The 26495-nt window shown below is 38.7% G+C and overlaps 1 long non-coding RNA gene and 1 pseudogene across 2 annotated transcripts; both read right to left on the bottom strand.

Annotated features, from left to right (window-relative positions):
* Positions 1-26495, bottom strand: part of LOC128584410 (transcriptional enhancer factor TEF-4-like) — a 48943-nt pseudogene that overhangs the window by 18536 nt on the left and 3912 nt on the right.
* On the bottom strand, positions 594-24721 carry LOC128584748 (uncharacterized). Of its 2 annotated transcripts, none has more exons than XR_008379723.1 (4): positions 24667-24721; positions 20753-20846; positions 18582-18652; positions 594-686 (listed from the first exon to the last, which is right to left on the bottom strand). It is a non-coding gene; the product is annotated as an uncharacterized LOC128584748 (long non-coding RNA). The 2 variants fall into 2 exon arrangements; XR_008379722.1 differs by lacking the exon at positions 24667-24721 and adding an exon at positions 23486-23518.

Below are 26495 nucleotides of genomic sequence, written 5' to 3'. Positions count from 1 at the left end.
TATGAAGAAACATCACTTTATATGACATGAAATTGCATACACGTAACAGCTCCATACTCCATCAAACAGCTCTGCATGAACAGGGGCCTCAGCCCTTAATGGCTTCCAAACAGTGAGAAACACAGGGAGAACAAGGATGTTGGTGCTACTTGTCTCACTCATTTTGGCACTGGAAGCTCATTTTACTACATTCTTCCCACCTAACACTTTAATCTACCTTTTACTTAAGAAGTATTTTATTGGCCCACCCTGACATTACATCCATCTGCTCCTTTTCTCTCCATGTACTCTCTGTACTGTCTGCTTTCCCAGTTCTTCATCCCCTTTTGTAAAGCTGTCCTCTTCCTGATTTCTTGCCTTTGCTCAGCTCTCGCACTATACTGAGATGGGACTAAAGATTCAGTTCCTTAAGTGATACTCTCGATTTCATCATCTGTTGCTGACACCTGAGAAGACATACAATTTATCACTGTTTTGCTTCATCTTTTCTTTTTTCTACCATACATATCTAAGAGCCAAGATGGTTTTTGGTGCTCACGTTCTTCAATAAACATTATTTCACCTGACATTTCCCGTAAGTTGTAGTGCTTACCCTTTACTTGTTTGGGTACTGTCTTGTATCCATTTGAATTGCCAGTCCAAGAAGAACCACTAAGATCCTCCTTGGTAAGATTCTCTGATAAATTCTGTTAAAATTAACATCAACATTGAGTTTAAAGTACTTTATAATTAAAATAAGTGGTATCAACATTTCCTAATCATTTTTGTCAAAAATATTTGAATTATCTACTCTAAGATCAAAGTTTTTTAACCTTTAAAGAAAGAAGAATGTCTTGAAAACCAAAGCATTGCAGCTATACATATGCTCTCGAGATGAACCTTACCTTCCACTTGTGTATGGCTATTGATTCTGTAAATTGAGCATAGGCAGCCAAAGGAAACATATTCGAAGACAAAACATTAACTCATGTTATATAGCAACAAGGAACTTACTTCACCTTCCATAACATTACTTTGCATTCTCCACCAAACACAGATCAACATTGTGAAAAATATAATACATGGGATATCATACTTCTGGCATTACATCCTTAAAATATTTCTCACTCTAGAAATATGTCAGTGGTAAAACTAGATACTGGCATAATGGGCAACTTGGGAGTACATCATGTCGAGTATGAGCTCAAAAATGTCAATGCTGCTTCATTTAGCTAAACAAGGCCCTGAAGACATCAAAATGTTTTGTGATAAAATATTTACTGATAGGAAAAATTGTTGAAGAAAAAGATATCCTCTGATAAGAACAACTTGCCTTATGTTTATGTTTAAGTAAAAGCAAGTAAACAGGACATACACTGTGCAACTCCTTCCCAATTAGGAAACAACTTCAAGAAAGTATGGAAAGCCTTAATAAAGAGGGAAGGATGGAGGCGGAGCATGATGGCAGATGGGACGGACGTGTAGCCGACCTCTCCCAAGTCATCAGGTGAGAGGAAGAGTGGTCTGGACCTTTCCCATGCGTGGATTATTGGTGTGGACGGACAGCTGGAGACACTCAGCAAATTGGCAGATTGCTGTATATGAGGGGTAATTTAAAACCACAGACTGTTGTAGAGATTTTTCCCTGCTTGGCCATGCTGGCTGGCAGGCCCCTCCCTTACGGGGGACAGCAGCTTGCAATTACTGGCAAAACCCAACTTACGAAAATGTACTCTTGAGCTAAGGATGGCATCCGAAAGGAGAGCCACTCAAAACCACAGAGAGCTGGGCAACCCAATGGAAAATTGAAGGGAAGGGATACTGCCTGGGAAACAGACATTTTGAACTATCCAAAATGGCAGACGCCTTCCCCCAGAACAACAGGAGTGATTAAATAGACCAGAGCATCCCTGGTGGGGAATGTTGGAGGGGGCTGGCAGTTCAGGCTGCATGGCAAACTGGCAGGTGGCTGGACTCAAAAGTCCCAATTCAAAAGGGAGACTCTGAACCACAAAACTGAGAATAAGGTCCCTGAGCGCTCCAGCCACGGGACCTGTCAGCAGCCACGGGAGCCACCAGCAGCCAACACCCTTCCCCACAGCCGTCTGCAGTCACCAGTTTGTAGAAGAACGTCGGAGCAGAGTGGAAAGATTTGTGAAGCATGGACTGCTGCAAGGAGTTGGGAGGTCGGACAGGAGTGCCATCTGGAACAGAGCAGCTGAGGTTGCGCAATACTTAGGTGACAAACTTTGACTAAAACTCCAAAATGGCGATCGGCCAGGTAGGGTGCTTACGTGGTAACAGCATCAACTGTGAATCAGGTATAAGCCTGGAAACTACTCACAGCGCCTCCTGGTGTCCAGAAAGCATATTGCATTATAAATATTTTCCTACGAAAATTGATCCCTACATCATACATACAGATGTATATTTCTACATATGTACAAGAATAATATTTTTGTGATTGGTGCCTTTTTTTCTTTTTCTCTTTTTTTTTGTTCTGCTTTTTTCCTCACCATTTTCTTGGAGGAGCTATTATTCTTTTTTTATGATTTTTAGACATATTTTTATTTCCTTTTTTTCTAATTTTAATTTCTCCTTTCTTATTTATTTAACTTTTTTATGAACACCACTTTTTTTCTTTTTTTTCAATTATTTTACATTTAGCACTATTTTTATTGTAGTTGTTTTTTGTTGCTGTTGTCGTGGGTGTTGTCTGTATGTCTATCTATCTCTGTCTGTGCATCTACGGGCTCGTGTGTCTGGTAGCCTTTGTATATGTTTATGTGATCATTTGGTCTCAATGAGTTTCGTGTTACGACCTGCAATTCTGAGCTCCCAGCACTTCCCTCCACTCTCACTCTGAGGTCTGGAGGCCTGTCCCCCAGGAGTCCAGAGTCTTGTGTGATTTCTCAAGGGGTGTGGACAGGACCTGAACTGCAGCTGGTCAGAGCTGATTCTGTGGCATGTGAGTGAGGATACGATGGTCAGCTGAGAGGGAATCATGCCGCAGCGGCAGTGCCCCGAGGCACAGAGCAGCAGTCATCTTTAGCAACAAAAAGGCAAACCCCCAGATTTCCCAAAGCAACTCCCCCTGTCTCCCTGGGCAACCAAAGGAGGCCAGGCTTCTTCTCAGATGGCAACCACCACAGAACAGATTTGGGACTGAAACACAGGCCCCATGAGTAAAGGGTTTGCCTGAGGCGGTACTGGCCTGGGTGGAACACGAGGACTAGAAAAAGCACGCGCAGAACAAGGAAACTCCCAGAGCGGGCTAACCAAGAGGACCACTCTACTGAGCATAAGACGCACCCGGCCCTCAGGGGATCATCAGCCTATAGACAAAGGAGGACAGGAGGCTAGAGCTGACAGCTGACGGTGCTGCGAATAAAAACCTGCAAGAGTACAGACAGGGCCTGAGGCACAGGTTCTGGGAATTCAAATCAGCCCCTCCTCTGCAGAGGAATTTAGCTGGGACAGAAACAAACTCCAACAAGGTTTTTCTGTTAGGCCAGTAACATTAATCTAGGGCGCAGCTGGAACAAAGTGAACACCCCCCAGCCTCCATCAAGCGCCCAAGTTTGACAGGTCTCACCACCCCCTAATGGATAGAGGCAGAGAGCAGCGGCCTGGCTGAGCAGACACAGACTTCCTTGTGATGTAGGTAGGTGCAAACCTCTGGAGTATCTGCTCACTGGAGACAACTGACTGGGTCAAAGCCCTGCGGGGCTAGCAGTGACTGGGTGTGACAGAACTTCAAGATGGGGAAGAAGGTATCAAACTTCCCAGACTAATCTGTTTGCTGGGTGGGTCCTCCAGAATTCACGGAGCACCAGAGAAAGTCATATTTGAGTTGTCACCAGACCCCTGCGTTCCAGTTGCCAGAGACCTTTTAAACTCTCCCACGTGAGGCAGGTGCTGACTGACACAATTGATTTGGACCTTTTGAACTGAGCCAATTGCCTGAGGACTATTCAAATGGTGCCCTGGGTGTGTGGTTGTAAGAAAGTTTGATTTTCTTTTCCAATTCTTGCCTGTGGAGGGCAGGGTGACTTAATTGCTGGTAATACTCCACAGCTGATACTTCAACCCAGAGTAACTGTTTCACTAGGGGTGAACAGAGACCAGCTGAAAACAAGACAGAACCACTTAGCCCCACCACATCAAATAGATCCCCAACATCTCAGGCTGTAGCACTGCACGGGTCCTCGACAAGGCTCCAGAGGAAAAATCAAATGGTGTAAAGTAATCATGGGGCACAATTGGAGGAAAAATTCTGGTAACATGAATAACCAGAATAGATCAACAACTCCCAAAGGACAGATATGGCAGATGTAGCTGAAGATCCCATTGATAAACAGCTGGCTGAGATGTCAGAAATCAAATTCAGAATTTGGATTGCAAACAAGATTAATTGAATGGAGGAAAATCTGGAATTAGAAATTCGAAGAGCAATTCAAAAGTCAGAATTAGAAATTTGAGGAGAAATTAAAACATTGTCTCAAGAATTTAATGAATTTAAAGACAAAACCACCAAAGATTTACATGCACTGAAGCAAGCATTTGCAGCCCTCAAAGATCTGAAAAATACAGTAGAATCTCTCAGTCACAGAGTGGAGCAGGCAGAAGAAAGGATTTCTGACATTGAAGACAAGCTGTTTGAACACTCCCAAACTCTCAAAGAAGACGAGAAATGGAGAGCAAAAATGTATCATTCTCTCAGAGAGCTCTGGGATAATTTGAAGAAGGCTAAAATCCGCCTCATTGGAATCACTGAAAGTGATGAAGAGGTCTTGCAAGGCACAGAGGCCCTTCTCCATGAAATTATGAAAGAGAATTTTCAAGATATGTCAAGATATTCTGAAATCCAGATAGCAGACAGTTTCAGAACCCCAGCACAACTCAATCCAAACAAGATATCCCCCAGGCATGTCATAATTAACTTCACTAGTGTCAATATGAAGGCGAAAATAATGAAAGCAGCTAGATGCAAGAAATCTATTACCTACAAAGGGAAGAATATTAGAATGACGGAGGATGTCTCTGCTGAAACTTTTAAAGCCAGAAAAGGGTTGTCCTCGACCTTTAATTTCCTAAAGCAAAATAATTTTCAACCCCGGATCCTGTATCCATATAAACTGAGTTTCATTTATGATGGAGAAATTAAATCCTTTATGGCATTCATATGTTGAAGAAATTTGCCATGACCAAACCAGTACTCCAGGATATTCTCAGAACTATCCTCCATAGTGACACCCCAATCCTCTACCAAAAAAAGAACTCACTCAGAAACTTTGATCAAACTCCAACTTCCACAGTGGAGAAAGGACTAAAATTGTCCACTGGACTTTCAAAAAACTTGATACCCAAAATTTTACCAGACATATCAATATTCTCCATTAATGTGAATGACTTAAAGTGTCCTCTAAAGAGGCACAGTATAGCTGACCGTATACAAAAACTCAGGCCAGATATTTGCTGCATATAAGTGTAACATCTTACCTTAAAAGATAAATATAGAGTCAGGGTGAAAGGATGGTCATCCATATTTCAGGCAAATGGTAATGAGAAAAAAGCAGGTGTTGCAATTCTATTTGCTGACACAATAGGCTTTAAACCAACAAAAGTAAAGAAAGATAAAAATGGTCACTACATATTTGTTAAGGGTAATGCTCAATATGATGAGATTCCAATTATGAATATTTATGCACACAACCAGAATGCTCCTCAATTTATAAGAGAAACTCTAAAAGACATGAGCAACTTGATTTCCTCCAGCTCCATAATAGTCGGAGATTTCAACACTCCTTTGGCAGTGCTGGATAGATCCGCCATTAAGAAGCTGAGCAAAGAAATTTTAGATTTAAACCCAGCCATCCTACATTTGGATTTAGCAGACATCTAGACAACATTTCATCCCAACAAAACTGAATACACATACTTTTCATTAGCCAATGGAACATACTCCAAAATTGATCACAGCTTAGGTCACAAGTCTAAACTAAGTAAATTTAAAGGAATATAACTTATTCCTTGCATCATATCGGACCACCGTGGCATAAAAGTTGAACTCAGTAACAACAGGAATCTGCACACTCATATAAAAAAATGGAAGTTAAATAACCTTATGCTGAATGATACCTGGGTCAGAGATGAGATTAAGAAGGAAATTGCCAAATTTTTGGAACAAAACAACAATGAAGACACAAACTGTAAGAACCTCTGGGATACCGCAAAGGCAGTCCTAAGACGGAAATTTATAGCACTGCAAGCCTTCCTCAAGAGAACGGAAAGAGAGGAAGTTAACAGCATAATGAGACATCTCAAGCAACTGGAAAAGGAAGAACATTCCAACCCAAACCCAGTAGAAGAAAAGAAATAACCAAAATTAGAGCAGAATTAAATGAAATTGAAAAAAAAAAGAATTATATAACAGATCAATAAATCAAAAAGTTGTTTTTTGAAAATGTCAATAAAATAGATAAACATTTGGCTAACCTCACCAGCAAAAAAAGAGTAAAATCTCTAATTTCATCAATCAGAAACAACAAAGACGAAATAACAACAGACTCCTCGGAAATTCAAAAGATTTTAAAGAATATTACAAGAAACTTTATTCTCAGAAATATGAAAATCTGAAGGAAATTGACCAATACTTGGAAGCACTTCATCTTCCAAGAGTTAGCCAGAATCAAGTGGAACTGTTGAACATGCCAATATCAAGTTCTGAAATAGCATCAACCATACGAGATCGCCCTAAAAAGAAAAGCCAGGGACCAGATGGCTTCACGTCAGAATTCTACCAAAACTTTGAAGAGGAACTAGTACCTATGTTACTCAACCTGTTCCAAAACGTAGAAAAAGAAGGAAGACTACCCAACAAGTTCTACGAAGCAAACATCACCCTGATCCCCAAACCAGGAAAAGACCTAACAAGAAAAGAAAATTATTCACCAATATCACTAATGAATATAGATGCAAAAATATTCAACAAGATCCTAACAAAGAGAATCCGGCAACATATCAAACAAATTATACATCATGACCAAGTCGGTTTTATCCCAGGGTCTCAAGGCTGGTTTAACATACATAAATCTATAAATATAATTCATTGTATGAACAAAATAAAAAACAAAGGCCACATGATTCTCTTAATTGATGCTGAAAAAAGCTTTTGACAATATCCAGCATCGTTTCATGATCAGAACACTTAAAAAAACTGGTATAGAAGGGACATTTCTTAAATTGATAGGGGCCATATACAGCAAACCCACAGCCCATATCATATTGAATGGAGTTAAACTGAAATCATTTCCACTCAGATCAGGAACTAGAGAAGGCTGCCCATTGTCTCCACTGCTCTTTAACATTGTGATGGAAGTTTTAGCCATCACAATTACGGAAGAAAAGGTGATCAAGGGTATCCATATAGGGTCAGAAGAGATCAAACTTACACTTTTCACAGACGATATGATTGTATATATGAAAAACACCAGGGATTCTACTACAAAACTCTCAGAAGTGATCAAGGAATACAGCAGCATCTCAGGTTACAAAAATAACACTCATAAATCATTAGCCTTTATACATACCAACAAAAGTCAAGCTGAAAAAACAGTTAATGACTCTATTCCATTCACAGCAGTGCCAAAGAACATGAAATATTTGGGAGTATATCTAACAAAAGACGAGAAAGATATCTATAAAGACAACTATGAAACTCTAAGAAAAGAAACAGCTGAAAACATTAACAAATGGAAAAACATACCATGGTCATGGTTGGGAAGAATCAACATTGTTAAAATGTCCATACTACCCAAAGCAATATACAATTTTAATGCAATCCCTATTAAAGCCCCACTGTCATACTTTAAATATCTTGAAAAAATAATACTTAGTTTTATATGGAATCAAAAAAACCCTCGAATAGCCAAAACATTACTCAGAAATAAAAACAAAGCAGGAGGAATTACGTTACCAGACCTCAGACTATACTATATATCGATAGTGATCAAAACAGCATGGTACTGTCACAAAAACACATAAGTAGATGTCTGGAACAGAATAGAGAACCAAGAGATGAACCCAGCTACTTACCGTTATTTAATCTTTGACAAGCCAATTAAAAACATCCAGTGGGGAAAAGATTCCCTATTTAACAAATGGTGCTGGGTGAACTGGCTGGCAACCTGTAGAAGACTGAAATTGGACCCACACTTTTCACTATTAACTAAGATAGACTCTCACTAGATAAAAGGTTTAAACTTAAGACATGAGACGATAAAAATACTAGAAGAGAGTGCAGGGAAAACTCTTTAAGAAATCGGTCTGGGCGAGTACTTTATGAGGAGGACACCCCAGGCAATTGAAGCAGCTTCAAAAATACACTACTGGGACCTGATCAATCTAAAAAGCTCTGCACAGCCAAGAACACAGTAAGTAAAGCAAGCAAACAGCCCTCAGAATTGGAGAAGATATTTGCAGGTTATGTCTCCGACAAAGGTTTAATAACCAGCATCCACAGAGAACTCAAACGTATAAGCAAGAGAAGAACAAGTGATCCCATCGCAGGCTGGGCAACGGACTTGAAGAGAAACTTCTCTGAAGAACACAGGGGCATGGCCTACAGACATATGAAAAAACGCTCATCACCTTTAATCATCAGAGAAATGCAAATCAAAACTACCTTGGGATACCATCTAACTCCAGTAAGATTAGCCCCTATCACACAATCCAAAGACCAGAGATGTTGGCGTAGATTTGGAGAAAAGGCAACACTTCTGCACTGCTGGTTGGAATGCAAATTAATACATTTCTTTAGGAAAGATGTTTGGAGAACCTTTAGAGATCTAAAAATAGACCTGCTATTCAATCCTATAATTCCTCTACTAGGTTTATAAGGTTTATACCCTTAAGACAAAAAATCACATTATAACAAGGATATTTGTACCAGAATGTTTATTGCAGCCCAATTCCAATTGCTAAGTCATGGAAAAAGCCTAAGTGCCCATCGATGCATGAATGGTGTAATAAACTGTGGTATATGTACAATATGGAATATTATGCAGCCTTAAAGAAAGATGGAGACTTTACCTCATTCATGTTTACGTGGATGGAGCTGGAACATGTTCTTCTCAGTAAAGTATCTCAAGAATGGAAGAAAAAATATCCAATGTACTCGCCCTACTATGAAACTAATTTTTGGCTTTCATATGAAAGCTATATCCCAGTTATAGCCTAAGAATATGGGGAATGGGGAGAGGCAGGGGAAGAAGGGGGGAAGATGGGCGGAGGGAGGGTGATAGGTGGGATTACACCCGTGGTGCATCTCACAAGGGTACTTGTGAAATTTAGTAAATGTAGAATGTAATTGTCTTAACACAATAACAAAGAAAATGCCAGGAAGGCTATGTTAACCAGTCTAATGAAAATGTGTCAAACTGTTCATAAAACCAATGTATGGTGCCCCATGATCACACTAATGTACACAGCTATGATTTAGTATTAATAACAAAAATTAAAAAACAATAAAAAATAATAAAATAAAAAAATCATTTACAAAAAAAATAAAATAAAAAGTGAAGGATGAAAACAGAGAAGACATTTCTTAGAATCTCCTAAAGTGTTCTGCACACTTTCTTGTACATTTTCTTTTCTACACATTATACTAATGAACATAAAAATCATGATGAAGATGGTGACCCTCAGTTCTGTTTTCTGTTCATTGTAGGAGGTAAGAGTAAAATGGTGAATAAATGTGATTAACGAAACATACAAAATTGGAAAATCAGAATGGACCAGACAACTGACAAAGGAAAAAGCAGCAGTGGGAAGGGAACCATCTACCTCGTTTGGAACTTGTAGTTAGTAGTTTCTTTTTGGAAGGTGAGAGTTCTACCGGCCTTCCTCATTCTGATTAGTTTACATAATTTGCTCTATTGTTTGCTTCATAAACACATATGCTTTTGATGATCTGTCTCTAGGTGGTGGGGAGAAATACACATTTTCTGATTCAGGTTTCATGATTTATACTTCTTAGATTTGCTGAACTCATCTAATGCCTCACAAACATGTTCAGCATGTACTGTTTTTCCTTCATCATAAGTGCCCATAGCAGCAGAAGCAGTGTGCCCTTTTGCTTGAATGAGGCACACTTCATTTCTTTGCTGTTATCAAGTTACAAATTTTGCATCACTAGACTGAACCATAGTTCTGATATCTATTTTCACATTAATGGTTTTGGGGTTCCCATTTCCTGCCACTTCTCTACGGAGACAGTTTCAGCATAAGCTCCCACAAAGAAAGAGTGATAATAGTCAGAACAAACCCAGTAAAGCTGTGAGCATGGCCATTTTCTTGTCTGGCATAAAAGTTGGACAAGTATTTTCCCTGCTATTCTGAACTCTCAGTCCATCTTTTCCCCGGGCCTAGAAGTCTGGAAGTCTAACCCCTGCAGAGCTCAGAGTTTCTGGTGATTCTTTGCTAGGGCTGGGCATTGTATGGGCCATGGGACAGGCGCACTAAAAATGTGACATGAGAAGAAGTGGAGCGATACAAGGGGAGGAGGACTGGCCCAGTGCCACCAAGTACATAGTAGCGGCTGGCAGAGGCTTGGGGACCTATGTGGTGGAAAAGCAGCAGTGATGGTACCCTGCTCCCTCCATGGTAAAATTTTGGGAAGCCATCTCACCACTTCTATGGACCACTAGAGGGAGCCCAACCTCGCCCCACAGCGGTACCAGAGGAGGAGTGTGGCTGGGTGAGAGCTGCATTCTCTGAGGGAGTAAAACACACACTGAGTCAACCCCCAGCTTGGAGCAGACTCAGGGAAAACATGACCCAGTTTCCAATGAGCACCAAAGGGTGTCAGGATTCAGCTCCCTTTGTGTGCTGGTGGCAGAATGCAACGGCCTGGTTAAGGAATCATTGACTCCCCTTTGAATTTGGCAGGCGCAGAACCCTGGCACATTTGCTCATTGGAGGGAACTCGGCAACAGACCCTCAGGATTAACATTGACTGCTCGTGGCAGATGTGAAAAATGGGGAAGGAGTTCCAACCTCCCTGCACTAACTCATTTGCTGGGTAGGCCTTTCTGACTCCATGGAGTACCAGAACAAGTCATATTTGAACTGCCAGTGGACCCCTGCTGTCTGCTTGTTGGAGACATTTTCAACTCTCCCACATGAACAGCGATTCTGCTGCCCAGGACAATTAGTTTAGAACTCCTGACCTGGGCTGGCTACCTGGGGATGCTCCAAGGTTGAACCCTGGTAGGGTTGAAATGGGAGAGACTGATTCTCCTCTTCAAGTTGTTGCTGCTTGGGGGTGTGGTGTCTTAGTTGCTTTTATCTCTCCCCAGCTAAGATTTCAGACAAAAGCCACTGATTCCCTAGGACTGGATAAAGGCTGGCTGAATACAAAACAGAGCCACCTAGCCCCATCACACCTACCATGTCCCCAGACTCTCAGGATGCACGATGGAAAGAGACCTTTGTAAAGCTGTAGGGAAAAAAGCCACAGTCACTAGTTCCAACTTTTTCATAAAGGGATGGTGAACTACAACTCAGGGATCCCTCAAACCATTTTCACTTTAGCAGCTTCTCCAGGCAAAATGTGAAAAATAACCATTGGCTGGTGTGGCGCCTGTGGCTCAAGGACAAGTATATGCAGTATATGCTGGCTCCACGTACTGGAGGTGGCAGGTTCAAAACTGGCCATGGGCAAAAACTGCAAAAAAAAAAAAAAAAATCATTGGGCAGAACCAGTGGAAATACTCTGGTAATATGAATACTCAGAGAAGATTAACAACCCCATGGAATGACAAAAAAGACACAATAGAATATGCCATTCATAAACAAATGGTTGAAATGTCAGAAAAGGAATTCACAATACGGATGGCAAATAAGATTAATAGAATGGAACGAAAGTTGGAATTAGAAATACAAGGAGTAGTTCAAAAGTTGTCTCAAGAAATCAATGAATTCAAAGACAAAATATGCAATGATTTAGACATAAGGAGGACAAAAAATGAAGACCTCAATGAACTTAGAAATATAGTAGAATCCCTCAGTAATACAGTGAAGCAGGCAGAAGGAAGGATCTCCAAAGTTGAATAGAAAGCTTTTGAAGGCTCTAAAACACTCAAAGAGGCAGAGAAGTAGAGAGCAAAAATGGATCACTTGGTGAGAGGGTTGTGGGACCACTTCAGAAGACCAAACATTCACCTAATGGGAATTCCTGAAGGTGAAGAGGATAATTCCAAATTATATCCTCTACTCCAAGATATAACGGAGGATAATTTGCCAAGCATGACAAAAGATACAGAAATTCAGATAGTAGATAGTGTCAGAACACCAGCACAACTCAATCCAAATAAAGCATCTTCTGGACATGTTGTAATTAACTATACCCAAGTAAACATGAAGGAGAGAATTCTGCAAGCAGCCAGACATAACAAAAGTATAACCTACAAGGGGAAGAATATTAGAATGACTGTAGATATCTCTGTTGAAAATTTTCAAGCCACAAGAGGATGGTCATTCACCTTCAATCTCTGAAAAGAAAAGAACTTTCAGCCCAGGATCCTGTATCCAGCTAAACTGAGTTTCATTTGTGATGGAGGAATCAAATACCTCACCTGCATACACATGTGGAAGAAATTTGCCATAACTAAGCCAGCTATCCAGGAAATTCTCAGACTCATCCTCCATCATGATCAGCTTAATGGTCTACCACTAAAATAAATTCACCCAGAAAATGAATAAAACCTAATATCCACAATGGTGAAATGATTGAAAATATCCACTGTGGGGGAGGAGGCAAGATGGCTGATTGGAACCAGATTTCCACAGAGGCACCCGTCCAGAAGGAGAGTTAAAGGACATAAGTTTAGCAAGTAAGCTGATGGTTTAGAGCTGAGCCAAGAGGGAAGACTAAAGAGCACATATCAAAGCATCCCTTCTACAAGCAAGCAAGCAGAGTTCATAGCTCTTCCTATTTTATCCCATGGGAGAGACACTCTATAAACCAGAACTCCTTCCCAAGAGAGGACTCACTAGTGTGCCATGGCACTCTCCCTCCAGGCATAAAACTGAACATAGACTCTACCTGCAATTCTGAACTTCCAGCACTCCCCTCCACTCTCATGCTGTGGTCTGGAAGCCTGTCTCCCATGGAGTCCAGATTCTTGGGCATTTTCTCGAGAGGTGTGGACAGGGTGTGGGCTGTTACAAGTCTGTGCTGAAATGGAGGCATGGGTGGAAACTGGGGATTGTGGATCATGGGAGCCATACAGGAGAGAGAGAGATATGGCGTTCCACATGGCAGCCCAGCAGCTGCAGTGGTGGGATCAATAGGGCTCGTGCCCCTGGTAATGTTTTGGAGAAACATTTTCCACCTCTCTTAGCAAGCAGAGGCAGCTGGGCCTCTGCTCTGGTGGCGGCCATGGGTGAAACAGATGTGGGATGGACACACAGGCCCCCTGAGCAAAGGATATGCCCGAGGTGATACCTGCCTTGGAGTGGCATGGCAGGAACAGAGAATAGAATCCACGTGCATGCAGAGACGGCACACTCCTAGGGCAGAACTGAGTCAGAAATGCTACATTTGTGAGCCCAAGATGCAAGTATTCCCCAGGAGCTTAGCCGGGACGAAAGCAGGCAGGGCAACAGCATCAGCCCATGGAAGGGCTGAAACTGAGAGTCATTTATGAGCTCTACGTGAACCCGCCCCAACATAGAGTGCAGTGTAGTCAGAGATGCCAGCTACATGAGTATAGGTGCAGCAGCAACAACACAGGGTGGGACTGAGCCATAGTTTCTGTGAACTCAAATAATGCCTGGCCCATAGAGCAATAAAGCCAGGACAAAATGCAAATTCTGTGAGAATTGAGTTGTCTCAAGAATTCAATTAATTAAAAGACAAATCAACAAAGTTTTGACACATTGAGGCAAGAATTTGAAGCCCTCAAAGATCTGAGAAATACAGTAGAATCCCTCAGTAACAGAATGGAGCAGGCAGAAGAAAGGATTTCTGACAATGAAGACAAAGCTTTTGAATGCTTCCAAATGCTCAACGTGGAAGAGAAAGGGAGAGCAAAAATGGATCATTCTCTCAGAGAGGTCTGGGACACTTCAAAGCAAACTAACATTTGCATTATAGGAATTCCTGAAGGGGATGAGGTTGCTTTGAAAGCCCCAAGATGCTCTTCTGCAAGAGATAATCGAGGAGAACTTACCAAACATGGCAAGAGATTCTGAAATGAAGAAAGAAGACAGTTTCAGAACCCCAGCATGACTCAATCCAAATATAGCATCACCCAGACACATAATAATTAACTTTGCCAAAATTAACATGAAGGAGAAAATTCTGCAAGCAGCCAGATGTAAGACAGCCATAACCTACAAGGGGGAAAATATTCAAATGACTTCAGATCTCTCTACTGAAACTTTTCAAGCTAGAAGAGGATGGTCATCAACCTTTAACCTCCTAACACAAAATAACTTTCAACCCAGGATCCTGTATCCAGCTAAACTGAGGTTCATTTATGATGGAGAAGTTAAATACTTTAATGACATTCACATGTTGAAGAAATTTTCCATAAAGAAACCACCTCTCCAGGATATTCTCAATCCTATCCTCTATAGTGACCAGCACAATCCTCTACCAGCAAAGTCAACTCACTCAGAAACTTTTGATCAAAATCCAACTTCCACTGTTGCAAAAGGATTAAAAATGCCTACTGGACTTTAAAAAAATTGATACCCAAAATACTACCAGGCTTATCAATATTCTCAATTAATGTGAATGGCTAAAATTGTCCTCTAAAGAGGCACAGTTTTGCTGACTGGATATACAAATTTAAGTCATATATCTGCTGCATATAAGAATCTCAATTTACCTTAAGAGATAAATATAGACTCAGGGTGAAGGGATGGTCATCTATAATGCAGGCAACCCTGAATAGCCAAGACATTACTCAGAAATAAAGACAAAGCAGTAGCAATCAGCCTACCAGACTTCAGTCTATACTATAAATCTATAGTGATCAAAACAGCATGATAGTGGCACAAAAATACCAAGGTAAATGTATAGAACAGAATAGAGAACCAAGAGATTAAGCCGGGCACTTACTATCATTTGATCTTTGATAAGCGTATCAAAAACATAAATAGGGAAAACATTCCCTATTCAACAAATGGTACTGGGTGAATTGGCTGGCGACTTGTAGAAGACTGAAACAGGACCCTCATCTTTCACCATTAACAAAAATTGATTCTCATTGGATAAACGGTTTAAACTTAAGACAAAAAAATATAAAAATACTATTAGCGGCGACAGGGAAAACACTTGAAAAAATTGGCCTGGAAGAATATGCTATGAGGAGGACCCCAGTGCCCAGGCAATTGAAGTAACACCAAAAATATATTACAGGGATCTGATAAAACGAAAAAACATCTGCACAGCAAAGAACAAAGTAAGTAAAGCAAGCACACGGTCCTCAGAATGGGAGAAGATTTTTTCAGGTTATGTTTCCAACAACGATTTGATAATTAGATTAAACAGAAAACCCAAATTAATTAGTAAGGTAAGAACTATTGATCACATTTCATTTTAGGCAAGAGAATTGAACAGAAGCTTCTCTGAAGAAAATAGGCGCATGGCCTACAGACACATGAAAAACTGCTCATCATCTTTAATCATCAGAGAAATACAAATCAAAACCACTTTGAGACATCATCTAACTCCAGGAAGAGTAGCCCACATCACAAAATCACAAAACTACAGATTTTGGTGTGGATGTGGACAGAAGGGAACATTTCTGCACTGCTGGTGGGAATGCAGTCTAATATGTCCCTTTTAGAAAGAGGTTTGGAGAACACTTAGGATATTAAAAGTAGACCTACCATTTGATCCTGCTATGCCTCTGCTAGGAATAAATCCAGATGACCAATCATCATTTTACAACAAACATATTTGCACCAGAATGTTTATTACAGCCCAGTTCATGATTGCCCAGTCATGAAAGAAGCGCAAGTGCCCATAGCCCCTGAATGAAGTAACAAATTGTGGTATATGTATACCATGGAATGTTGTGCAGCCATAAAAAGATGGAGACTTTGCCCCTTTTATGTTCACATGATGGAGTTTGAACATATTTTTCTTAGTAACATATCTCAAGAATGGAAGAAAAACTATACTCAGTACTGTTATGAAACAAATATATAATCCCCCATACTTTTATATGAATGATGAATCACAACTATAGCCCAGAATGAAAGAGGGAAGACAGGGGGAGAATAGGGAAAGGGGGAAGCTGTGTGAAGAGAAGGTAAACAGTGGGACATCACCTATAGTGCATATCACAAGGGTACATGTCAAATCTTTTAAGAGTACAGTATAAATATCTTAACACAACAAATAATTAAGTAAGGTGAACCCTATGTTAACCAGTTTGATGTAACCATTCCAAATTATGTCTAAAATCAGCACCTTGTACCCCATAAAAGGAGTAATGTACAGTTATGATTCAATAAAAAAATTATGATATAAAAATAAGAACTTCATAAAAAAAAAAACTCTCAGTGTCCCTTCATTTCGACAATAACTTCTGACTTCCTTGCTTGTTTTTGTGTTTGTATTATCTTCACATTTCTACTCACCTGTGTCAAATGCATGCCGAGTGTCCGTGTGCATTGTTAGCATTTTTACAGTATACCTTTTTCTTTCATTTAAATGAACTTTAGGAGGTGAGTAGAGATTATACTTCAGGAACACAAAGTAGGCATGAGATGGGACTTATTTTTGTGACTGAGGCCTTTTTATTGAGAAAATGCCTCAAACACTAAAGAGTGGACACTCCAGGTACATCTTACCCCTCACAGTCTGGTATACTATTTGTTACATTAGATGGTGAATTTTCAGAACTTTGCTCCTTCCTTACACTAACTCAACTAAAGGACAAGCAGAAATTTTGTATTATTCACAGTTTTAACAAGAACTCTGTTTCAACTCATTTCTCAGGTGTTTTTATTTACTTCCCCATTCCACTTTGCCTTGTTTGATGCACAGTTGCTTATACTTTTGAACGCAAGGAAGTTCTGAAAGTACAGATACATTCTATCAGTCCTCATTCATTCCTAGTCAGGAGACATGTTTCCATATGCAAACATGTGTAGTACCCATTCAAAGAACCCCTAAAGGCCCCTGTCTCATCCTGAGTTCCCGGCACATCTAAACCCCCTCTTGGGTTAATTCCCAAAACAGGTTTCAGAATAGAACAGGAAGTTCCCTTAGTGCCCAAAGATTCCTAGACACAGGTAAAACAATGGTGCAACTTACCACAACCCCCTAGCAATGGCTAAACATTGATGGAAAGCTTACTCAAGTAAAATTTCCCAATCCAAGTTTATCCCCATGCCAGCTGCCAGAATGTAACCCCGTGACTCACTGTAACCAGTGCCAAACCCCTGACTCACTGTAACCCCACCCTTGTGAAAACCGACATGCTGTTGCCCCCCTGAGCCAACTCTGTAACCCCGCCCCTGAGCTAACCACCTGCCGTTTGGCTTCTGTTTTTGCTTGGCTTGCCACATAGCACAAAAATGGTATAAAAATCAGCTTGATCCTCGCCTTGGGGCCGTTTGCCCTTTGGACAAAAACAGGCCTGCGCGGGTGTAATAAATCACTATCTGATTTATACCTAGAGTGGGTATACCTGAGTCTTTCTTCAGGTAGCATGAGTACAACACATGCACTATTGACGTGCTTATTTCCGTTCTGTGTTTAAAAATTGATAACTGAAACCTGGGAAATTTTACATTATCACAAGACAAAATCAGTAGCAATCAGAAAGAAAAGCCAATTCTCAAATGTGAATTTAAATGATATAGCACAATATGACAGTGCTATTTTCTGAAACAGACTGTCGGCTTAAGCCCACATTTAATATTTTCTAATGTCCTCATAAGACAGTGAGTGAAGGAACCTTGGTACCGTTTAATAATTTCCTGAAGCTATGTCAGTTACAACTTGCTGCTGTACCCTCACATCAAAGTCCCTTTCTTCAAGGTCGGATTTCCTACATAGGCACAGTCTAATGACCTAATTCCCTCTCTCAGCACACACACTGAACTGAGTTAGAGGCCACAAGGTGGAAGAAACACTCTACCTGGCACGACTGATGTGCAGTATAAAAACTACATTACGGTTTGGTACATTGGGAATGATGACTCTTTGAACATGAGTCCAACTCAGTGGTCATCATGATGAAATTGCTCGTAATTTCTCTTGCTTAGTAATATGATTCTGTACTTGGCATTACCGTCCTTATCATGTAAGGTTACAAAACTGAAGAGCCAGAAAAACACCAAAATCGTCTGCCTGGATTCCAAGGACAAAGATTAGCTGTAAGTCACTCTTTACTTTAGGAAGGTTTAAGTTTTATAACTAGTTAAAAAAACTGTTTAAAATTAAATATTAGCTAACTGCATATGAATTCTAAAATGCCATTCCAGTAGGAAATGTCCCTTGGACTACGTCACATCATTCATGTAAAGAAAACAACATTAAACCAGGAACTTAAATTTAAATTTGTTGATACCTGTGGCTGGTTATTTTCACTTCCTTTAGGTTCTTCTTCCTCTTTCACTGATTTTGATAAAATTTTGTGTCCTGTAAATTTCATATATTAAGTTAAATGACATTGCTTAGAATGATGTGATAAAATCTCTCAGCTTTATAAAAATGTATACAAACCTAAATTTATTTTTATCTTATAAATTGAGAGTTTAGATGAAGTTAAGTCTTTAGCAAACTATATACCTCTTTAAAAATTACTCCTAATCATCTAATACTTGAAAAACCACTCAGAAGGGGCTGCTAGATGTCACCAGGTAGAAGGCATACGAAGATCACAGATTCACTCACAAATTCTTCCATACAACATAAATGACAAAGCCATCATAAACAAAGAAAATTTTATCAATCCAGAAAAACATATCAAGTAACCTATGTACTCCTGTCTACCTCCTATTAGAACCTTCAACGCGTTGCACATGTTAATCATCAAGTTGTTTTTGCTTTTTATACCTTCATCAGTGTATGCCTGGTGATATATATGTGAAATGCTTTCTGCTCATATGCTGACAATCTTCTTTCCTTTTTTTTTTTTTTTTTACACAGATTGCTACATGAGGACTCCATTCATTATGGCTCTTTCCCTGGATAAACAGGCATATCCTCCCTCAGTAAGGCCTCAATACTCTAAGGATTTCTCCTTTGCAACTTCCCCACCTCAACTGTAAGTTATTTATTTCCATTTCTATTCCCCAGATCTCAAGGCTCACAATATTCCATAGCATCATTGGCAAACAGTTTTTACCTATTTTACTCGATAATTATGGAATGCAGTTAAAGGAAAATGAATAAGATGCATCAAGGTTGGCATTTCCAGAGCTCATGTGTGAGCTGAGAAGGAAAGGGTGAGATGAGCAAGGTGAAAAGTTGGAGAGGCCAAGAAAAAATGAGAGCAGGATGGGATGGAGCACCCTGCGGCCTACAGATTAGGTGTACACTGTATCCTCTAGCTTTCCCATCTTAATATGTCTTCCTCCACTCATTCAAAAGCCTTGTAAGATACATCTAAGTAATTATGCATATTCACTCTAAATATGACATATTTATAAAAAAGGAAACAAATTGATTCACCTCATCATTATAACATATTAACTAATTTTTACATTTAAAAATCAGTGTCATATTCATTGAAAATATTAAGAAAAGTCATGGAATGGGCTCTATAAATTTATGGCTTTTGACTTTATTTTCTGTGGGGATATTACATTAATCTCTTTCTGATTTTAGAAAACACCTATTTTAGTAAAGAATATTTTTAAAAATGACCAGTGTTTTTATATTCAAGTTAATCTATTTTTATGAATTAATATACATATAGCACATAGCTCTGATGCCTAACACTTACAGGAGGAGAAATGCATTGCTGCTATAGCCCCACAGATTCACATTCCCCACAATTTTTTTTTTCTCCCAAAATGTTCCTTGAATATCCAGACTGGAGAATTCAAACAGAAATAGTTTCAAATACCGGATCCTATCCTTCCAAATTCCACGTTATAATTCTAGCACACTCTCTTGCTTCCAGTGATCTCTGTGGCAGAAGTAATCTTAATCTTCTGTGTAAATGCAAATTTCTTGAATCGATACAAGAGCATTCTCTCGGTTTTCTTCATCATTAACTGCAACATTACGGGTATAACTTATTCCTTCCCTCTTTCCCTGCTCATGAACCTTTTTTTTGGATCTCTCGTCACCATTCTTTTCAGGGATCATTTATGCCACTTATTTCCTCTTCAATTAGTAGTAATAGTTCATATCTATAATTTGGAATTGTTCACTTTTTTCTTTATCCCATCTGGCTAGGAACACGTTCAGAAATACATGTAAAAGCAAAATAATGCCCTCCTTTGATCCTTCTGTCGGAGATGTTCTCCAATAGCTCTTCCTATATATTTCTCTACAGGGATGTCTATAGTCTTGTTACTTAGTGTGGTCCAAGAACCCGCAGCATTGGAGTCACCTGAGAACATATTAGAAACACAGAGTCCCGAGGGAGCAGTAGCTTGACCCTGTAATCCCAGCACTCTGGGAGGCGAAGGCAGGTGGATGCTTGTGCTATGGAGTTTAGGACTAGCCTGAGCAAGAATAAAATCCCATCTGTAAAAATTGTCTTTTACAGGAAAATACAATTCTTACCTTCTACTTGTGCATTTACTCTGTTTTTTTCTTCTTGATTGGCATCCTGAGATGAATGACTAAGATCCTTCTCTGAAAGAGTCTCTGAAATACTCTGTTAAAGTTAATATCAATATGAGTTAAGTTAAAAATAATAAGTTACATCAATATTTGCTAATCATTTTCTTCAAAAACAACTGAATTTTTTTTGGTAAAAGCAATTACATATAAAACTAAGAGAAACATGTACTGAAAGCCAAAACACTTCAATACAGAACTTCATATATGCTGTCTAGCTCAAGCTCATCTTTTATGTGCATATCGGTGTGTAAACACAGCATGAAAGGCGAAAATGAATCATCTTCACAAAAAATATGAACTCGTGCATGTTTCAACATGGAACAAGCTTGAAAATAACCGATTACTTTGTACTCACCACAAGGAATAAGAGAACTTTTTTTTAAAACAAAATACACTTGGTCTAATACTTACCGATTAAACACATAAAATATTTCTCAATGGAATTTTAGCATGAAAATTTGACACACAGAATTCTAATAAACTTTGTGTATGTTATATTGGGCATAAACTGAACATTCATTTTTATTTCATATTAACATAAGTGTACCTAAACAGAACATTTCTGAAGCTGCTTTATTTAGGTAAACAAAAGGTTAGAAAAATCTAAAATATGTTTTGTAGAGTTTTTACTTATGATTGAATAAAAGGATACCACAGTTAAAAATAACTGTTTTGTCATGTTTAAATAAAATCAAACAAACACTAGATATAGTATGTAACTTTTTACTAACAAAAAGCAAATTAGGAACTATAGAAAACCTCGATATAAAAGAATACAAACATTTATTTTTGAAGCATCTAAGGTATCCCAGACATGTATTTGCACATTTTCATTTCTATGTTTTATAATGATAAAAATAAAATTGACTGATGATGATGATGATGACTACCCTACTTTCTGCTTCCTGGTGTTCCCAGGATGTTTAGAGTAAAAAATGATACATATGTGATCCATTGCTTTCTTTCCTATCTTTCTCCCACAATTTCACATGGCTGGCTCCTTCTCATCCTTTAGCTGATAGCTTGAAAATCACACTCAGAAAGATCTTTCCTGACTATAGATTTCCACCCCAGTCCTTTCCGCATTAACTGCAATCTTCCTCTATATTGTCTAACCTGATATTCTCTGTTTTCTCTATATGAAGCCCCCATAGTAAGTCAGAATTTTTGGCTGTTTGGCTTTCTGTTGATACTACAATATTTATATGAAGCCCACATAGTAAGTGGGATTTTTTGGCTGTTCGGCTTTCTATTGATACTACAATACCGTAAGTCATTCTATTGTACATTCAATGTCTAACTACTTAGCACATAATTGGTACTCATAGTACCAGATACTACTTCGGAGGCTGAGGCAAGGGGATCACTTAAGCCCAAGAGTTTGAGGTTGCTGTGAGCTATGACACCACAGCACTCCACCCAGGGCACAGAATGAGATTCTATCTCAAAATATATATATATAAGTATATATATATATTTTTTTCAAGGTCAAACATGTACAAATCTCATTGGGAAGGTCGTAAGCACAAAATCACTATTCTTACAGGATATCTGCCACAATAGTCTCCCAAAACTTATTATACCCCAAATTAGAAAGGCTCATGCCAGTTATAACTTGCTTAACTTTCCATTTTTCCTTGACACTCCTGTCTGAAGGATTTTTTTTATAAGAACTACTTCCCATATTTATTAAATCATTAAATAAAACTGAACATTTCTTGCATTTGCATGCATACTTTTCAGACTATAAAAATGTTTCCAGATTTCATACTATATTTGTTCATTACACATACCTAAGAGGTTGATATTAGTGCCATGTCTATGAATTAGGTCACAGACATTCAAAATTAATTAAATAATTTTCCTCAGTTTCCACAGAAAGTGAAAGATCCAGAATAACATGTCTTTTGACATCCATCTGATGCTGGTGCTGCTGCCCAACCACTGCTTCCAAGAGGTCAGCCTTTCCCATGTCTTCCTACCTGAGCTCTGCTTCCAAATAAATTGTCAGTATTTCATACCTACAGTGTATCAGAAGCATGGCTGCCACAAAAGTATTCTATGTGTTCTATTTTAGAAAATGAATTTTGTTTATTAAAACTCCACTAAATCAAATTGTTACTATTACAGCCCAACATGTTCACTTACTCCCCATGATTTTTTTTTTTTTCTCTTAAAATTTTCCTTGATTATCTAGACTGGTCAATTCAAACATAGTAACAGTTTTGAGTGCCAGATTTTGTCATTACATGTTCCAAGTTATAAAAATCAAGTCTCCAAACTGCTTTTCCCTGAATTTCATTAGGCCTTTTATTACACATCCATATTTACCACAGACTCATGCATTTGGCTATAGATGAATCTGGAATAATTCTTTAATTTTTAAATAAACTTAACTTCAAAGCCAAATGGTATTCTTATAACTTCTAAGCCTTATCATTTTGTATTATATTACACTGTCTTTTTAAAGGAATCTTGAAAATTAGCAGAATTTTACTATTCAGCATCTCATTCTTTCCACATAATTACTTTATTAATTATGGCCTGATAATGTAAGAAAATAATTCCTTGTGGGAACATACGCAGCTGAGAAAAGGTAATTAAAAGCATCCCTTTTATGTTTTAAAGTTGTCAATGCTTATATTTTAAAGTAATGATAAGAAAAGACAGTACCTCCAAATACAAACTTGGTTCTTTTGGTTTGTCATGTCCTGATAACAGTACAGAGATTTTATCTATAAAATGTCATTTAAAGATAAATTAATGATAAAAATATTACTGCATTTCAAAACATATACAAATGTATCTCCATTTGTGACTATTTCAGTAAAATAAAACTGATAGCAAAAAGAATTTAAGTCATGGAAAAAGCCCAAGTGCCCATCGATCCACGAATGGATTAATAAATTGTGGTATATGTATACCATGGAATACTATGCAGCCTTAAAGAAAGATGGAGACTTTACCTCTTTCATGTTTACATGGATGGAGCTGGAACATATTCTTCTTAGTAAAGTATCCCAAGAATGGAAGAAAAAATACCCAATGTACACAGCCCTACTATGAAACTAATTTGGGACTCTCACATGAAAGCTATAACCCAGCTACAACTTAACAATAGGGAGAAGTGGGAAAGGGGGGGGTGGGTAGAGGGAGGGGAATCGGTGGGATCACACCTGTGGTGCATATTATAGGGGTATTTGCGAAACTTGGTAAATGTAGAATGCAAATGTTTTGGCACAGTAACTGAGATAACGCCGGAAAGGCTATGTTAACCACTGTGATAAAAATGTGTCAAATGGTTTATGGAGTGAGTGTATGATGCCCCATAATCATATCATTGTATACAGTTATGATTTAATAAAAATAAAAAAAAAAAAAGAATTTCAGAAGGTTAAAGCAGTTTCAGGAAAAAGTTTATAGTATAAAAAAGGTGGCAAAAGAAACGTACTTAAAAGGAATGGACAGTATATTTAAAAGGAATGGACATTATCTACTTGTGACCTTACCTATGGTGCATATTGCAAGGGTACATGTCAAATCTATGAAGTGTAGAGTATCAATGTCTTAACACAACAATTAAGTAAGTGAGGTGAAGGCTATGTGACCCAGCTTGATTTAAGCATTCCTAATTGTATATAAAATCAGCACATCATACCCCATAAATACATTACTGTACATAGTTAAGATTTAATAAAAACAATAAAATAAATAAAAGGAATGGAAATTAAACCAATACCCATTATTGGTTTTTATTTCATAATAGCATGCAATTAAAAATTTTAGATATTTCCCCTAATTATAAGATTACCACCTCTTATAATTTATTTTCACAAAAATAAAATTGTCATTACCTATTTGCTTTTGTGTAGCACTTTCAACAATACCAATCGTGTTGGTATTGTCTCCAACTTCTGACTCTCTTGCTCCTTCCTATTGAGAAAAAGAAAAGTCAACTTCAGGAAATGTATTGATTCACTCACACATCAATCTGTTAGCAAAACAACACACATTCACTATGTTTATCAAGCATACGCACTACCTGGGAGAATAATTTGAACATAGAAACAGAAGACAGAGTCTGTCCTATATTTAAGTGGGTGTGGCAAAGATATATGGAAACAAATAAGAAAGGTAATTCATGAGTCTGTAATTACAGTAAATTAATTACACAAAGGATACAATGGAGGAAAAGTCAGTTCTACCCAGGAAGCTTAGGAAATGCAGCAAAGATAGAGGCGTATTTTCAAAGACACGATGTACACAGTGAGAGTGTGAAGGGCTTTTGGACAGGGGAGAAGGGGCAAAAGGATGAGGAATGGAACCACAGGGCATATGAGGGCTATGAAGGTAATGTGGTAAAACTGCAACCTTGTGATAAGGAACAGGTTTCAGAGATGAAATGGGAGAATCAGGCCAAGCTACCAAAGACAGGTGGCAGAAGAGGTGCAAACTTTCCCTTTCCTGTAATGGGATCCACTCAATAAGCAGGTAAGTCAGGCCACCACAAACATATTTTCAAAAGGTCACCTTGGTAGCAATGTGAAAATAGATGAACACCTGACAAAATCAGAAAAGAGCTTTTCAAAATCATAGATCAGAAAGAGAATTATGGTAACAAGCTATGAACACTGGTAATGGTGAGTGACTGCATTGGTGATCTGCAGGAGAGATAAAGTACAAGATTTACACTAACTTAATGTTTCAGTGCTACTTACTAGATGTTATTTACTAGAAAAGAAAAATCAGATGACAAAATAGGGCACCAAGAGTCAAGGAAGTAAGGGAAGGGATAAGGACAGTGTCTTCAGTCCTTAAAGTCCAATATGTCAACTATGAAGCACCCAAGGACATAGGAGATAAATCTGGATACATACTTTAGGAAGAGATTACTTACTCATGAAAGGAATACGGTGTTGGGCGGCGCCTGTGGCTCAAGGAGTAGGGCGCCGGTCCCATATGCCGGAGGTGGCGGGTTCAAACCCAGCCCGGCCAAAAAAACCACAAAAAAAAAAAAAAAAAAGAAAGGAATATGGTGTTAAGAACATAAGTATGTGTAAGATATTCTAAACTGGCACACCTATGTAATGCAAATCCAACAGAACTCTGACATTTGGAAAATGAGAACAAGAGGAGAAAATAAAACCATAGGATTCAAATTTTATATTTTAACATTTTTGAAGAAAAATATGCTTTCATTAATATATGCAAATATTTATTTCTTGTTATTGTGTCCATTTTTAAAATTGAAGAAAATGTTTAACTCAAAAAAAAAAACAATTCAAGATGCTACAAGAAAACTCTTTCTCTTTTTTTTTTTTTTTTTGTAGAGACAGAGTCTCACTTTATGGCCCTCGGGTAGAGTGCCGTGGCCTCACACAGCTCACAGCAACCTCCAACTCTTGGGCTTAAGCGATTCTCTTGCCTCAGCCTCCAGAGTAGCTGGGACTACAGGCGCCCACCACAACGCCCGGCTATTTTTTGGTTGCAGTTTGGCCGGGGCCGGGTTTGAACCCGCCACCCTCGGTATATGGGGCCGGCGCCCTACCGACTGAGCCACAGGCGCCGCCCAAAGAAAACTCTTTCAATAATTATCCCTACAAATTTTAACTTGTAGAAGAAAAATGCTGTTATGATTAGAGAATTATGAGGGCATTTTAAGTACTACTATGATGTAAGAAAG

The sequence above is a fragment of the Nycticebus coucang genome, chromosome 4 (genome assembly GCF_027406575.1).
Source record: "Nycticebus coucang isolate mNycCou1 chromosome 4, mNycCou1.pri, whole genome shotgun sequence".
Classification (NCBI taxonomy): Eukaryota; Metazoa; Chordata; class Mammalia; order Primates; family Lorisidae; genus Nycticebus; species Nycticebus coucang.
Note: the sequence above shows the minus strand (reverse complement) of the source record. Positions and strands in the feature narration are given on the sequence as shown.